This window comes from Camelus dromedarius, chromosome 19 (genome assembly GCF_036321535.1).
Source record: "Camelus dromedarius isolate mCamDro1 chromosome 19, mCamDro1.pat, whole genome shotgun sequence".
Lineage (NCBI taxonomy): Eukaryota > Metazoa > Chordata > Mammalia > Artiodactyla > Camelidae > Camelus > Camelus dromedarius.
Genome location: NC_087454.1, coordinates 32,289,781 through 32,307,080, shown reverse-complemented (window position 1 = coordinate 32,307,080; position 17,300 = coordinate 32,289,781). Strand labels below are relative to the sequence as shown.

The 17,300-nt window shown below is 38.9% G+C and overlaps 1 long non-coding RNA gene across 1 annotated transcript in view; it reads left to right on the top strand.

The window, feature by feature from the left end:
• LOC116147620 (uncharacterized) overlaps positions 1-17,021 on the top strand; it is a 306,975-nt gene extending 289,954 nt beyond the window's left edge. The window contains exon 6 of the long non-coding RNA XR_004131158.2: positions 16,149-17,021. This is a non-coding gene — a long non-coding RNA (uncharacterized LOC116147620). The remainder of the gene's footprint in view (positions 1-16,148) is intronic.
• Positions 17,022-17,300: the final 279 nt, after the last annotated feature.

Genomic DNA, 17,300 nt, shown 5'->3' with positions numbered 1-17,300 from the left:
TCTCGGTCCTTACACTCTTTTATCTGCACAATTCACAAATAAATTTGAGCTTCTCCTGTGGGGCAGACGATGGTGACCTTCTTAATGTCCCTGATCACTGTCTCTCCACGTTCTGGGGCTTTCACACTGTCCTTGCTGATTAGAGAATGTGGTGGTTGCTCCTCTGTCTACCCACCCAGCCAGGCAGAACCACAACTAATGTCTCTTCCCCAAGTTCCTCACACTCTTTGTTTTTTATTATTTGTTTTAGCATATTTAAAATGTCATTATATAAATCTTCAAACATACCTAAAAAGAGAGAGAATAGTGTAATAAAGATTCATGTACACCCATCTCACAGATTCAACCCAGCTGTCAATGACAGCCAGACTCGCCTTATTTCTCTCCCACTCCTCCCCCCGCCCACTCCCTCATCTCTAATGTTGCGTTATTTTAAGGAAATTTGAGTTCTTTGGTTGGAATTATTTTCTAAGAGCAATTGTCCAGCTACTTGATTATCTTGAAGAGCAGTGGGTTTAGGATAAGCAGTGTAGGATCTTGCTTTTTTGCCCCTGTTTATCAGTTTTCAGAATAAGAAGACATTGATGGGCTAGAAAAATTTCAAGTTTACTAACTTAGTTGCTTTATTTTAAGTTTGAAATCATGAATTTTTGTAACACAGTTGATGAGATTCAACCCATTGCAGTTATTATTTTTTGTGTTACTCAAATTATTCCATTTTGGGGGAGGCCATAGCTCAGTGGTAGAGTGCATGCTTAGCATGTACAAAGTCCTGGGTTCAATCCTCCATACCTCCATTAGAAATAAATAAATAAGCCTAATTACTTCCCCCTCAAAATATAATAAAGTAAAAAAAAATTAAATTATCCCATTTTAACCAGAGACACCTTTTCAAACGGACTCCTTTCCTTTCAACACGACGCCAGTAGTATTTCATAAATCTTTTGCTTTCTGCATTATAATATATAATATGTTTTCTATCCCAGCCAGATCTAGAACCAGCCAGTTCTCTAAGAAGCTCTGCTTGCTTTCGGTGGAAAATGAAATTAAGAGTCCATTTCTGGGTGAGGGGTAATCATTGCTACCAGGCCCTCTTCAGTGATCAAGAGCAATGAAGATATATCTGCAGATAAAGAGTTTATACTGTCAATTTAAATTTAAGGATACAGGGATTTTGATTACCTTTTTAAAAATATTTTATGTCCACATTGATTTCTTGTGTGTTAAACCTTAGTTCCACGTACAATTACCACAATTACTTATTTGCCACAACTTACAATGTACATTTAATGGTTGCATCACAACAATACCAATATTATTATTGAAAACATCAAGGTCATCACTGAATACTTCATTGTAGTTCTTTTTGTCCTTAAAGTAGAAACAATTAGGGACAGTCAAATTACTTGTTTTGAAGTTTTATAAAATAATTCTCCTTTATGTGGTTAAGACACCAATATATATAGTTATAATTATACCTAAATTCACATACATAAATACAAAGTCATAACGCACACACACGTATGCACAGACACACACGCTATGGTGACCAGCGGACTCACCTAAGTACAGCAGCATGTCCAGTTGGTTGATATAAGCATCTAATACAGTTTTTGAATACTGACCCCAAATGACTTCTTAGGAACATGGATGGCTTGGTCAGATTTGAGGTGGAATCTCAACATCTACAAATAAGCAGTGTGGGAAAGACAGGTGCTGATAAAGCCTGATCGTAAGAATTTCAGTTTAGGGAAGGATGAGTGGCTGGATGAGGCTGAGACACTGTGATGTAAATTTGGTTTCAGATCACACTTTGCAGGTGGATGCCTGTTTGGCTTGGCACTGTCTTTTAATGTCAGTATTTTCTACAGCACTGAAAACAAGCACTCCGATCTATAATTCCAGTTTACTCTTCGATGATTTTTACTAGCTTCTTTGTACACAACCATTTAGCTTAATTTGGTGAAGTGTACCTACACCTGCAAGTGCAAGTACACAGTAACTTTTATCTGATGATAGACAGGAAGGAAGGGTATGAATGTGGTTCTGGTAATTATGATGAGACCCGAAACCCAAAGCACGGGGCTGAATTTCTTCTCATTCCAAAGGTCTTATTTAATAAACTTTAGTTATTCCTTTAGAAATGAGGCAGCTTCTAGAAACAAATATAAAATGTCACCTGTTGTTCTCACCACATCGTTTAGGCCTCATACGTTGGGCGCTTAGGTTGGTTTAGACACAAGTTAGTTGGTTTAGACACTGGGAGGGGAAGACAGTATTAATGAGGTGACAATCTCTGCTGTAAGTCACTAGTTTCTCCCCCAAGGTGAACAGCACAGGGTGGGTGCTGGAGTGCAGATGCACTTATATTAATAAGATAAAGGCTGATATATGAATAATACAAATGGTCACAATCCAGGCACAACTCAACTGTACATCTAAAGCCACAGATAAAATAATCTTATTGGCAAAAACATCCCTTGAGAATCTGAATAAGTTCCAAGGAATTTTAGAGGCCATTCCAACATGACTAAGGACCATCAGGGGAAGAGCAAAGGGATACTTCTAGTAAAAATAAATACAAGACAGAGAGAATTGGCTTGGAAACCAGAATTATTCTGGGTCCCTTTGATAAATGAAAGTGATGTTAGGGACAGCTTTAGAACCGGGGAAGGGAGCTTTAGCTTTTCACGAAGACGGTCTTCTATAACTCTGGCACGCAGCTGTGTAATTTGCTACTGTTGATATATGCAAAACCAGCTCTGCCCTTCCATTTCAATACTGAATAACTAAATTGCTAACTGGACCAGAAATGTGTAGAAGGGGAAAAAGACAACAGAAATGAGAGGCTGGGCACAGAGAAAGGATTGGTGAAAGAGGACTTTAAAACAAGAAGGTGACAGAGAGGGTATCACTGTGGTAACATAGTTATTATTATTTTTTTAATCTCAAAATTCCCTCCTGAAAACCAAACCCAAATAGGGTTAGACAGAGAAAGAGAGAGAGAGAGGAAAACACAAAAACCAGGACAGAGGAAAACAACAACAACACACGGCTAATCTCCTCGGCATAGCTAGGTAACAGTAATGCCCACAGACCACCCACTACGGGCTGGTAGGGTCAAATGACCCCCAAGAGCAGAACCAGAAAAATCTCAGCCAGCCACTGAGCAGGTAAAGACAAAAATAGAAAAAATCTCTGAGAAGAAACTGACTGTGATAACAGTCACCAGTAATTAAACTAGTAGCAAAAAGTTTGATAGAAAAAAGTCTAAATAGAGTAATCAGGCTTCCAACACCCGAGTTCAGCTTTCATATTAGCCTCAGAGTCAGGATAACCAATCATTTTGTGTCTTCTGACATGAAGTAATTTGAAGCACATTGGTACCGTCCACAGAGCAATCTTGTCAAAATTGGAACCAGAATCTCACCAAATTCTAGAGATAATATCCCTCCTTGGAATGTATGAGCTGTAGGAGGACGAATTCAATGATGCCACCAGAAAGGAAACAGAATATGAGACATTTTACAGGACCATCGACACTGTTACTATAATAAGTCCATGGCAGGAAAAAAGGGGGAGGATGTTGATTTAACTGTAAAGAGATTTTATATATATATATATATGAACGAATGCAAATGTTAGACACTGTTTTATGATTCATTTGTACAAATAAACGTTAAAATACGTATTTAGGAGACCATCAAGAAAATCTGGTTTGGACTGGATATTTGATGCTACCAAAAGACTACTAATTTTATGAATTGTAATCATGTCATTGTGATTATGTACGAAAATGTACATTTTCCTAGAGACACCTAAACAATGCAAATTGATAACCTGAGCACTGACACCTAAACAAAACAAACCAATTACAATCCAGGGACAACTCAACCATAAATCTAACTCCACAAATTAAAAAATCCTATTGGTAAAAACAATATCCTGAGAATCTGAATAATTAACAGATATGTTTTAGAAATGTATGCCAACATGCCCCCAGTTTTAATCTATCAAAAGAAAATGAAGAAACGTGTGAATTAATACAAGCAAAGTTGGCAAAAACTTGATCGGTTTTAATCTGGAGGATGTGTATTGCACGTGTCTCTCTAAATCTGTACATTTGAACATTTTATAATTCAAAAGATTAAAAATATAAAGATAAATTCCAGTCATTTTATTTAACTTATTAGGCATCTGCTTTTTGCCAGGCCTGGGAATTCAGGGCTGCTCATTCAGACAGGAGTTACGCAAACATGGAACTTACTTCTCATTTTACAAGAAAGACAGAGACCAAGCCAATCAATATTGTAAAAATCTATCTGTGATGAGAAAGAAAGAAACAGGATCCTGAAATAGAGGAAACATGGCAGGCGTTGGGGGGGGGGGTATCTGCCCTCTCAGAGGACACTAGACTGAGGCCTGAAGTGTCCAGTCTTTTTTTTTTTAAAGAGAAAGAGAGTCTTCTAGGCAGAGAGGATGACACATAACATCTCTGTGCTGGGAAAGAGTTTGGTTGGGTGGGTAATTGAAAGGCCACCCCTGGCTTTGGGCCTTAGTAATGACCCAGGTGAGGTGGAGGAAAGAAAAGGAGTCAGTTCAAGTAGATCTCATAAGTCTTTGCAAAGGGTAAATTTGTATTTTAGTGCATATGCAATAAGAATTTCCAGAAAAGTCTTAAGAAAAATGTCATTTTTCTTTTTACAAGTTTTAGGATCACCATAACTGTTGCATATAAAATAGTCTGGAAGATACAATGCTTTAATGATTTCTTCACACACAATAGTTAGAGAAGCCTCTGTGATTGAGGCTCTGGGTTAAGGTTCTGTGGAGATACAAAAACCGTATATGCTTTTTATGTCTGTCCTAGTAATTTCAGAACGGGGAAGAAAAGAATAGGAGAAAGCCAGAAACATCACTGAAAACTAGTTGTTCTGCAAACTCAAATTAATATTTAAGTTCTTAAACATGTATTTTTATTGAAAATTTCCAAAACCGATTTTGGACAATTTCTACTGTATTCATTCCTTAATAAAGAGTTAAAGCTAGGCAGAGCAAGGCTCCCCTGGATTAGGAATGAAAGAGGGAGGAAGGAACAAAATGACAACAAAACCCAAAAAGTGAAACAAAAAACCCTTTCTGATCCTTCAATTATGCAGAAGTAAGTATGGATGATTACTTTTGCTATAGTCAGAGCTAAATGACACTAAGAGTAATAGGGTCGCCCTGTATCTTTTTTTTAATCAAAGTTTTTAAAAATCTGTTTTAGTTCTCCACTTTCTATTTTTAAAGCGTTTTGAGACTCGCATTCAGAATATAGCCAAGAGAGCCAGATTGACCTAGTGAAATAGCTGTGTGACAAGTGTGACTTACTTCTGACATATACTGTACAAGCAATTGTGTTAGGATGACATCCATCAGAGATAATAGCAAGCTAAAAATGGCGCTATCATATTTCATTCTGATAATCATAAAAGCACACACAGAAAGCCCTAATACTTCAGCCCACAGGAGCAAAACTCTCCAATTGCTTTCTATAGCACGGATGTATTTAAAATAGTGAAACAGGTCATTGCTCAAAACTAATCTAGTCATATTGTTTATAATTCCATCTTCGATGGCTGAAATTAATTTCTAGCAAATCTCTGCTTCTAGTTTCTGGATCAAGATGACTAGCATTATCATTGGTGAAATCTGCTTTCTAAAGAACTAATGCTTTTCTCTGCCTGATACGTTGTTAATTATTGAGTCAATTCTGTAAGTTCTCATTCTGTATGGAAATGTACCTACTCAAGCCAATAGAAATAACTTTGGCCATAAATTCTATTGAGAATATTCATCTTATAATTTTACTTTATACTTAAGCCCTTTGGTTCCTTTCCTCTGAGAAGGATCAGAACCCAGAACTACTTGGAATATGTGCTTGATGTGAATCAGGGGAAGATTTTTCAATTTATAGAAACAAGGTAGAAAGTTTATGATGTGTCCATTCATCACAAAAACTTTGGATATAATATGTTCCCTCCTTATTAACACTTTTTCCTCATCAGAGAAAAGATCATGACATGAAGGCATAGCCTCAGTTTAGAAATTATGCTATAGCAGTCTAGCATTTCCCGGTCATGATCAGTTTTACTAAAAACAAGGGGAATGTGTAAGCACATGCCTATCAATAATTACTTTAAATGTAAATGAACTAAATTTTCCAATCAAAAGACACAGAATGGCTGAACGGATTTTTTTTAAAGACTAAATCTATCTGCAGCCTGTAAGAGACTCAAATCAGAAAATGACATCGACTTAAAGTGAAAGAATGGAAAATATATTCCATGAAAATGGAAATGAAAAGAAGGCTAGAGTAGCTATACTCATATCAGACAAAACTGACTTTAAAAAAAAAGAACTGTAACAAGAAATAAAGAAAGGTATTACATAATGATAAAGGGGTCAATCCAGCAAGAAGATGTAACATTTATAAATGCACATGCAACCCACAGAGGAGCACCAAGATGTATAAAGCAAATATGAATGGACTTGAAGGGAGAAACTGAAAGCAGCACAATGATAGTAGGGGACTTTAACAATAAGAACCACCTTACCTGGATCCTCGATACTCAAAAGTGTGGTCCACGACCAGGATCATCTGAAGACTTGTTAGAAATACAAACCCACAGGCCTTATACAAGGCTTACTGAATTCTAATCCGTACTTATCAAGATCCCAAATTCATAGGAGCATTGATGTCTGAGAAGTGCTGATCTACGTGACAAGCTGGTCTCGAACCAGCCTTGCCCTATAGGGTTTGAATGCGTTTTGACTCATCATGGTGTGCAAAGTCCAAAAGAGCAGGATGGTTTTGATGGGCTGTTTGGCCACAGCTCATGAGCAGTGCGGTAAGCACCACACACAGGGATTTACAGATTTGCTGCCACTTGCAATTTGTGCTGATTAACATCAATTAAGACAATTTTTCCAATCATTCTGACTAAAAAGAGAGGCAGCTTGGAATAACGACAACATGGGCACTTGAATTATATAGCGCTGACTTAAATCCTTTATGGTCTGAGTAAGGTACATGAACACTTTGAATTTCAACATCTGCTTCTATAATTCGGGGAGTGTAAGGCCTATTTTGCAGGATTATGTGAAGATTAAAATTGATAAATTGCATACATTTCTTGATATAAATCCAGAAACATATATGAGAGTCCTATGTGTGTGTGTATATCCTATGTAGTTGAATATATTTGCATTATATATTTAGTTGTATATACAACTATACCTAAATATATATACATAACATTTATGTATATTTATGTATATATAAAATCTATGTACATATTCTATAGAGTTGACATATATGTATACGCATATATACATATATTTACATACATTTCTATGCAGTTGGTTTTATATGCATATTTTATATACATATTCTGTGTAGTTATGGATATACCTGCCTATGCACATATGTAACTTGAGAATATGCATTTTCTTTTGCACATGGTCTCTCCCACTCCAACTGTTTTTTCATCCATCAAGGACTGTCCACACATTCTCTGTCCATTAGGAGAGTTTCGATAGATTTTTATACAGCACGTTGCCTGGTTCTACAAGCTAGGTTTCTAAAGTTAAGCAAGAACTACTGGACCTTCTTAATGTCCTGGGCTGGACCTGAGCTGCATCATTTCTTTCACATTTTATTGGTGAAAGCATCTCAGGAAGCCAGTAGGAACTGAAGATGAAGGCACTTCTGCGTGGCATGAATGCTGGGGTGTAGCTCATGTGGATTTCAAATGTAACACACTGCACAAATATCTCAGTGGCGTAATAAGTGTTTAGACAATGCTTTTGGACCCAAAGAACATTTATGTACAAACGTGAACTAAAATAGGGAAATAACAGAAAACCCGAATCATTTGGTTGAAGTGATTCCAAGACACAGAGATGAGTTATACTGAGGGTGATATTAATTGGTACATAACTCATTGGAGGTCCAGAATATTATGGAAGAAAGAGTAAGGCTAGTTTATAGAAACTTAGAACTCTTTTCTCATCTCAAATTGTCCAGGACCCACTACTGGAATAGATCGCGTTTCTCTTAAATGGAGTCTGTACTACTGAAGTCCCGTAAAATTCCTTTTCTTTTTTTTTGAAGCATGCTGGAGGAAGTAAGTGGTCAGACCAGTGTAAAGAGCTGTGTGCTATGTTTATTCCACATCAGCATTTTTTAAAAGGCATTTACATCAGTAAAGGGAACCCAGTAGCCTTTGTTTAACTCAGCAGTCCCAAGACGCTTGCCCTCCATACAACAAAATCACATCTTAGAGAAAATACCATGGGAGAAGCTGGCACAATTTCTATCCTCAGATCAACTCGGGAAGTGAATTTTCACCAAGAGCTCCAAGGTTTATAAAAATGCTAAGGAATTATATTTTTTTTCCCTTGTTAGCTGGAGAGTTTTTGTGACATGCATCGATGTAATTCTTCTCATTTTGTGCTCTTACTCTGATGGGAATTCTCATTAAATTTTTTTTCTTTCTCCTTAGGAGAGGCCAAAGTCGATAAAGAATTTTCTGCAAGCTCTCCTTCTTTGGGGGGTCAACCAATGGCCCCATTTCTTGCTCTGCTCACCTGTTCCCCTGTATCCCACAATGTTTCCTCAACAGGGGATTTCCTCCTGGCTCCTTCCCTTGGCTGTGCTCAGAAACCATGATGAATGCAGTGTACTAATAGGAGTGTTTTGCACTACAGCATGCCAAGAAGATAGTCAGACACAGGCCAGATCTCAGGATAGCCTCTCCCACTGCCAGTGTTCACTGCCCGGTGATGACTTCATGAGAGCAGAAGCAGCAAGGGAGGGATCTTGGCTCTGGGGCCGGCTTGCTTGGCGCACTCCCTGACGGTTGGTTCCTGCTGGTGCAAAATGCTTGCTTTTGCTCCTCATTCTCCCAGTATCTTTCCTGAGCATGTGTGGGACCTGCAGCCAAAAGCATCTTCCCATCTTAATAAGAGAGAAGAGAAGGAGAAACCAAAAGCAGAGAGCAAAAATGTCCAATTTCAGAGCCTTGAGGAAGACAAAGATGGGTAGCCACATCACCATTTTAATATTTTTACTGGAAACCTCTTTGAGAGAGTCTTATGCTTTCCAGTTCACTATTATTTCCACCTAGTGAGCAGTGCCTCGAGGTCGTGTTGCATTAAGTTTTAAATGCGTGGTCCTTCTAAAACTTTTCTATTACACTTTGGAGTAAGTACCATTACGTACATTTTTACAAATGAAGCAACTGAAGCTTCAAAAGGTTGGGCAATATGCACAGGGTCAAGAATTAATAACTAAAATCCAGATTCAACTGAAGGTCTGCCTGCCTTCCTTAACCACACCATGTTATATCTAGATTGGCTTTAATAATTTACTTCAGAAAACTCACCCTTTGGATAAAAGCCAATTGACAATGGAATGGAGGATATGTTATTAATCACCGAGGTAACTAAAACAGATTTTCACATTCATTTTTCTTCTAAAGAAATTCAGTAATATATTCTTTGGGTCTGTTAGTTGTCTCTACTAGGGATGGATGCAAGTTTTAGGGCTGAAGCTTATTCAATTCTGTAGGCACTCATTAAGTAAAAGAATATAAAATTACAATATAAAATTAGGTACAGAATTTATACTTATAATGAGATCACAAATCTATAAATTATGAATTTTTGAAGGTTGACAAATCCCACAGATGTCATAAAAATTCTATGTCAGACATACCGTAAAACCCTTTTTTTCTTATATATTTTGCTGTACTCACCCCCTTTCCTAGAACTTTCTTGCTCTGCTCCCCTGATCCCCTGTACTGTAAGCCCCTTTCCTAGTACTTTCATGTCATAGTGCCAGGTAGGTTAGTACAGGTAACCGGAGTATTCCTGGAAGCTACTCCTGCACCTGGAAAATATCTCAACTAGTCACAGAAATGAACACGAATTGCGTACTCTACTAAACTCAAACTAAATGTACCCCAAACTCTCCTTCCCTTTCGTTAGATGCGAAACTGCCAAGAGCCGCCCCAAACCTAATGTGGGGCAAGTGTGATGAAGGGGAAGTTAGAATAGAAAGAGACAGATGATTACTGCCAACTGTTCATCCCCCTGTAATAGAACTGAGTATACATCCCTAGTTGCAGCCAGTCAGAGAAGCATCCATCAGGCCCACGTCGTTGACTTTGGCTGCAACCATGTGACAGGCTTTGACCAGTGGAAAGTCGATGGAGGTGACCCAGGATGACGCTTTCCCTGCAGTTATGTGGACTGACTCAGGATCTCCTGCTTCTGTTCCACACCATGGGGAAAACATGTCCTAAATAGTGGCTTTCTCTCCCATTTGGTATAGAAATCAGAAGACACGTGGAAGCAGTCCCAGATGAACCTAGCAGAGCTACAGCCCACCTGCAGGTGAACACCACTACAGACACACAGCTCTTAGACAATTTAACAGGAAATAAGTTGGCTTAATTTTTTAAGCTGTTGAAATACCAACTAAGTCAAGAAACGTAAGTTAGATATCAGCCCATTCAATTGGACTTTTTAACAGTGTTAAAACTCACACATACTAGAATAAGCAGAAAAAAAATCATTTACCCAGCTTTAAGGATATGAGTCTAAGGCTACAATACAGAAGAGCTATCTAGCAGCTGGAGAGCTACTGTCAAAGCCATGACGGGATAGGAACTGGCCACGTGATGAATTACAGCTATTTATTCACATCTCAGTCTTCCTTTCTTATCTGCTCGTCTGATTTGGTTTAGATCTTTCCATCCCAAATCCAAAGAGTTGAATTACTCATTTGAATCAGGTCTGTTGTTGTTTTCCTTTGGTTCAACTTAAGATAAATTTATTTCATTTGGTTCAACTTTACATATACATATACATATACATATACATATACATATACATATACATACACACACACACACACATATATATATATAAAATCACTGGTGGTCAATTCTGAGCAATGATTTAGTGTGAATAAAACTGTTAGATTCAATTCATCTCATATAAATTGTAACTGCAGCTACTTCATGTAACAATGAATTAAAAATAAATGTCTTGAATTATTTGAGAAAAATCAATCTCTACTTCAAACCAAAGTGATAGGGAGATAACAAACCAATTTCAAAAGAAATACAAATGTGTGGCCATTAGTGGAAATTATTAGCAAGACCATTGTGAAATGCTAAATTTCTATCTGTTGATCATTTTTTGAACCCTGCTGAAGTGTTGAATAGCCAACTAGCTTTGGATTTCCGTTTGAAACTCACGAATAACATTGTCTAACTCTATAGGCTGAATGTCCCTCACATGGCCTCAAACCAAAGGTAGAGCTTCCCTTGAGGACAATGTCCACTCAACATATAAAATGTTCATAAACCCTGCAGTAGGGGACCAGCACTGTTTAGGAGGCACTAGAAATCCCTCCGTGGTCTGTCAGTGAATCAGTATATAGAAATGAGCCCTCGATCTCGAGGAAGGAACATAGGATTGAATGCACATTATGTGATCCTGACAGTCTCCTGAAAGCTTAATCATTTTCAAACACTCAGACATGCAGACATATTTCTTGCTGTAAATACTGCGTTTCAGTGAAATTAGCAGAGTCAGAAGAAGATTGTCTTAGAATAAGAGTGCTTTTCAGAAGTTGAATATATTAGTTTAGATACTTTCTAAGTTATAACATCAAAGCAAGGTCTGGAGAAGCCCTGATAACTTACCCAGTAAATATTTTAAATCGTAGCCATAATATTCAATGTGGGGTATTAATCATATATCTGCTTCAACAGTACAGGTACCACAGAAAATTAAGTGATGCGTTTCCCTCCTGACAGTTTTGTTCCGTTGCATCACCACCATCATCATTATTACCATCTTTATTATTATCATCATGGCAGCTAGTTAAGTGCCTGTTATATTATGAAACATAGGTACACATACACACACACCCACATAAAATTTTCAAAATGCATTTAATCAATATTATACCAAAATCTTTCAAATAAGAAGATACTTCTGAGTTAACGTCCATTTTTATATCTGAACTTCTCATTTCTCTAATTGCTTGTTTTGATTTCCATATATCTGTTTGCTCAAATTCACATGCATGCATAAATTTAGCCAGTGTTCAGTCATAATCCATAACTCATGTGCTTGAAGGAAAAATAATAAAATATCTGAAAACATAAAGCAATAAATTTAGAGACAGAGTAGAGCCCCATGAGCAATAATGATGAATGAAGTCTTCTGAGGGACTTAAGCTCAACACTGGAGTCCGAAAGTATAGAAATAGGTAAAGAGATGGAGGCAAATGTTGCAGGTCATGGTAGCAATTTGATCAAGGGTATAGGAAAGGAACAAACAAGATAGGGTTAGAAAATAATGAGAAAACATCAATCCAGCTAAAGCAGAGAAATCAGAAAACAGGATGGAAAATGTAAACCATGACAAACGCAGCAGAACTGAATTCAAAGGTGAAGAATATAGCGAGGGACCCAGAGTTGTTAAGAGATCAATGAAGATTGAGGGTGAAGGAGACACTGAAGATAGACTGCGTTGGTCTGGGCTAAAACAAGATTTATGAGTATTGATACTGACATATGGGCTGCTGGCCTGGACACAGAGAATTCTGGGACTGCTCAGCCAGCTGGAGTAGCAGAAACGGGGAGGGGATGGGACACCTGAGAGTGGGAAAACAGGTTCATGCTCAGAGTACAACCATGGCAAAGGCGATCGGGGATTTAAGAGATGGCATTTGTAGGGAACTGTAAGCTCAGGGTGTGGGGAGGTTGTGAATGAACGTCCTGGTCCACTCACCTTCGGGAACATAAGTGGGCCTGATTCTGCATGTCCTGCCTGTGTGGTGTCTTAAAGATGCAACTGCAGGGTGCCACGGAAGACAAAGGCAGACCAAGAGAGGTCACGACTGACATGTGTGTGATGAATTAATGTCAACGTGACATAGGAGATAGATGACTGGAGGAAGACACAAAGATATTTGTGTCTAACTATGATGCAGAGGTTCCCTGTGTGGAGAGCATTAAAAATGGCAGCTAAATTCAGTGAGGTCTTGCTTTTGCCAGACACTGAGATAAGTACCTTAACTTAATTCTTATAGAAAATTCCTTTTTACCAGTGATGCTACGAAGGCTTATGAAGTTAGGTCACTGAAGGTCACAAAGCTACCAAAGATGGGGACGGTGCAGGCCATGTGTACCCCAGAGACCTCCTCTTGGATGGCATACCACGTCACCTCCACAGTTTAGAATCTATAGGGTTCAGAGTATTAACATACCAATAAAAGAATCTGGGAGCTTGTAGGGAAATATGATGAGTTTCTGTTTAAAGATGCTGATACTAAGATGACTGCAAATCACTCAAGTAGATAACTAGAGATAAAATTAGAGTCTGGCAGAGACAGAGGTCATGGCTGCAGATGGGTATTTAGAAATGATAAAAATAAGAGATTTTAATTGAAGCCATAGAGTGATTGAAATCTCTAATGGAAAGAACATACAGAGAAAGGACAGAGGGTCAAAAGATGCAGTGGGAACTAGAGTAGCAAAAGGAAGCAAAACGAAAGCAGAAGACTGGTGGAGATAGAGGAGGCGTGTTGGAAAAAAATCAAGGAAAGTGGCAACCGTGGGAGGTATACTGACGCTATTAATGAACTGTTTCCATTGACGCAAAAAAGAGAACACTGGTTCTACTAATAGGTAAATATTTAGAAGAAAAAAATTAGAAATCATACAAATATCAAATATTTTTGAACGTACCCTTTTCTGGGAGAAAAACATAGCAAACGTTTGTGTCACAAGAAGAATAAAGACTGCCCAGTGTGATTACAGACCGAGCCAATGACACACACTTTAAAACACATTTTGTAACCAACATGCTGGCTAAAGGATTGCATAACACGTAGAACGACTCTTTCATTAGGTTCAGGCTTCAGTGGTTTAGAAGTTCTCTTGCAAAATGAATAAGAAATGTGATGGAATATGTATTTTTTTCTCTGTCCTCTGAGCTCTGTTTTGAAGCAAGTCTTTTTTTCCACAAGATGACGATGATGATGGTGGTCGTGGTGATGGCGGTGGTTGTAACTAAGGTTTATTAAACATATACAATCTGCCAGCGTTCTAAATCTTTTTAAAGTAATGTTCACTGTTAAAATTTTAAAAATACACATTTTGGTCTTCATCTCAGCTTCTGGCCACAGCTCCTAAAATACCTATAATTTCCCAAGTAGTAAAAGCTAAAGAAATACCTTTTGTCATAATATTTGGTTATTGTCCCAAGTTCCTAAACCAGCTCCAGAGAGAGAAGGGTGAAGGAGCATCTTTTGTTCTTTATAATGGGTCCTTTCAGCCACACCTGAATTGATTAAATGATTTTTTTTGGAAAGCCCCAGGGAATAAGTGGCTGGTTGCCAGAGGAACAGACCACGTGATTCGACAGTTAAATCTCTCAGCCCTTTCCCCCAACCTCCAGAAGGGAAAACGGGCTGGAGACTGAGCTAATAATTGATCGCCCCCAAGTGATGAAACCTTCATAAAAAAAAACCCTGACTAAAAGGGTTCTGGGAGATTCTGGGGTGGGAAGCACATGGTGGTGCTGAGAGGGTGGTACCCCAGAGGGGGCATAAAAGCTCTGTGCCCCTTCCCCATCCTTTGCCCTGTGCCTCTCTTCCATTGGCCCTTCCTGAGTTGTAGCTTTTGGAATAAACCAGTGACCTAGTAAGTAACCTGTCTTCCTGAGTTCTGAGTCCTTCTAGCAAATTATCAAACCCTTGGACAGGGAGGAGGGAACCTGGGACTTGAGACTGGCGTCTAAAGGTGGGAGGAAAGTCGGTCTCATGGGCCTCAGCCCCTAAACTGTAGGGCCTGTGTTGTCTCCAGGTAGACAGTGTTAGAATTTAACTGTATTGTAGGACACCCAGTTGGTGTCCACAGAGATCTAGAAAATTGTTTGGTGTGGAAAACCCACGCATTTGGTGTCAGAAGTGCTGTGAGTAGAAAAAAATACAGTTTTTCCCTTTATTCATTTAATCCCCATAACTTCATATGAGAGAAACTGTTAGAGCAGGCAGATAGCTAGATACGAGCAGAGAAAGGGGGACACAGACCAAATGGCAGGAATTGAGCAGAAAGGAGGGGCACAAGCCAAATGCAGGGAAACACACATCATGTAAGCACCAGGGGTCCCTGGGCTGAGAAAGAAAAGCAGGAATCTTTGGGCTGATAAGGGGCCATACCTTTTGGCCTGGAGACCAACAAAGAAAGGTCAGAAAAGGCAGGAATTTTCCAGTGTCCGAATGTAACCTTTTGCTCATTATGCCCTCATTTCAATAAAATTAGCCTTGCTGGTTAGAAGTACCCATCATGCACCGATGCCATGACACTTCCAATCCAGACTAAATAAGGACAAAAATCCCTCCTCCCTTTGGGAAGGTGGAGTTGGGATGATAATCAGGGAATATGACCCCAAGCCCTTCCCTCCCTAATGAATATTCCACCCATTCATTTTTACACCCTATGTAACTAACTTGCCAAAGAAACTCAGGGCAGCCGCTTACCTGAGCCTGCCCGCTCTCGCCTTGAGAGTGTACTATCCATCCTTTAATAAATCCTCACTTTACTTTTTTAACCTCTTAAGTCTTGTCTCTGAATTCTTTCTGGGACGGGACAAGAACCTGGAACACCGGTTGGATCCACTGGCAACAAAACCGTTCACTTCATTTTCAAGATGAGGAAAGCGAAGCATGCACAGGGGAAGTAGCTTTCCCGAGGTGTACAGCTAGTCAGCGGGTCCCAAGTCAGACAGTCAGACTCAGCCGGACTCAGCACCGTTTTCCCATACAGACTCTGCTATTGAATCAAGAAAATCATTTCCACAGGGGGAGAAAGGTTTTCACAGAAACGTCTAAACTTGCTTCATTCACAGTATTCACTTGCTTAAAACCATTGCGAAAGCCAGTAAAACAGTATCAAAGCACTAATTCCAGCAGGCTGAGATGAGAACCTGGGTGAGAACATTTCTAAATAGAAAAATAATAGAAACACCAGGAAGAAATTGTAATGGCTAAATTTTTTTCTTTTCTCCCCTTCCAGGTTCTTTGGCTGATCTAATCATTAAATGGACAGAAAACAGATTAAAACAGGAGAACGACAGATTTCATACAGATGGGAGCCCCATAAAAATATGGGTCTCCCCACCATCCTGAGCTAAGAGGAGAAGGTGTTGGGGGTCTGGGGAATAGAAAAGGAAGAAGTCAGTTCACAGGACACTGAGAAGAGCAGATGTTTGGTAAACAGACATTTGCCACGTAGGTTAGTCTTTTGAATATAAAAGTTACTTATCAGTATGGTAATCTCTCTCTTTCTGGTGCACAGCCCCCCAACCCCATCTAAATTCTATTAGGCAGTTAATGAGGGGTGCAAAAAGTTCTCCCCGGGTCAGCTGGGCCCTGGCTTCAGCCTGAAGTAATCCACATGCCAAGTAGCACATTCTGGGTGGCATCTTCTGCTGCCCCTTAGAAACTAAGTACACTGAAAAAAAATCGTAGGTATAAAAACATTTTGGAAACAGAAAATCACAAGCAGGGACACAGGATGGAAACCCAGGGTTAACGACCCAGCATACACTCCTGTAGAAAACACTCTTTTACTTTTTCTCTCTTCCTGAAAGCACTTGGAAAACCATAAAGTGCTACATTCATATTAGCACAAGGAAATGCGTTTTTAATATCTCCTCAGAGCAGCCTGCAGAGGGGTAAGCTGAAAGAGTAGCATTTGGGGGGTGTGTAAAATCCGGCACTAAACTGGGACAGAGAGACCCGGACTGAACATTCAGAAAGAGATGCAAAAATAATGAGGTCTTAGGAGCTGGGGTCCCGTACGAGCCTTGCAGGAGGAAAAGAGAAAAGGGACAAGTATCACCTTAAAAACAATTTTGCAAAATGCTGTGTCCTCATCGAGGGTGAATCTGTCTATCTTAACAGTACATTTTGGAAGAGAAATAGATCTCCTAAGAATTTAAGGGAAATAGTTTTCTAATGGGAGTTTTGTGTTCCTGATTCAGTGGTGGGAAACCAACTGACTTTATTTCCATGTTAGTTTTTTTTTTTTTTTAAGATTCGTTTGGTGTGCATTTTCAATGTTCTCTAACAATATCATTTTTAAAACTAATGTGTACAGAAAATGATTTTGAAAATCTCAGTTGTTAAAAAATCCCTTTAGGGCAGAATGTTTATAACAATCTGA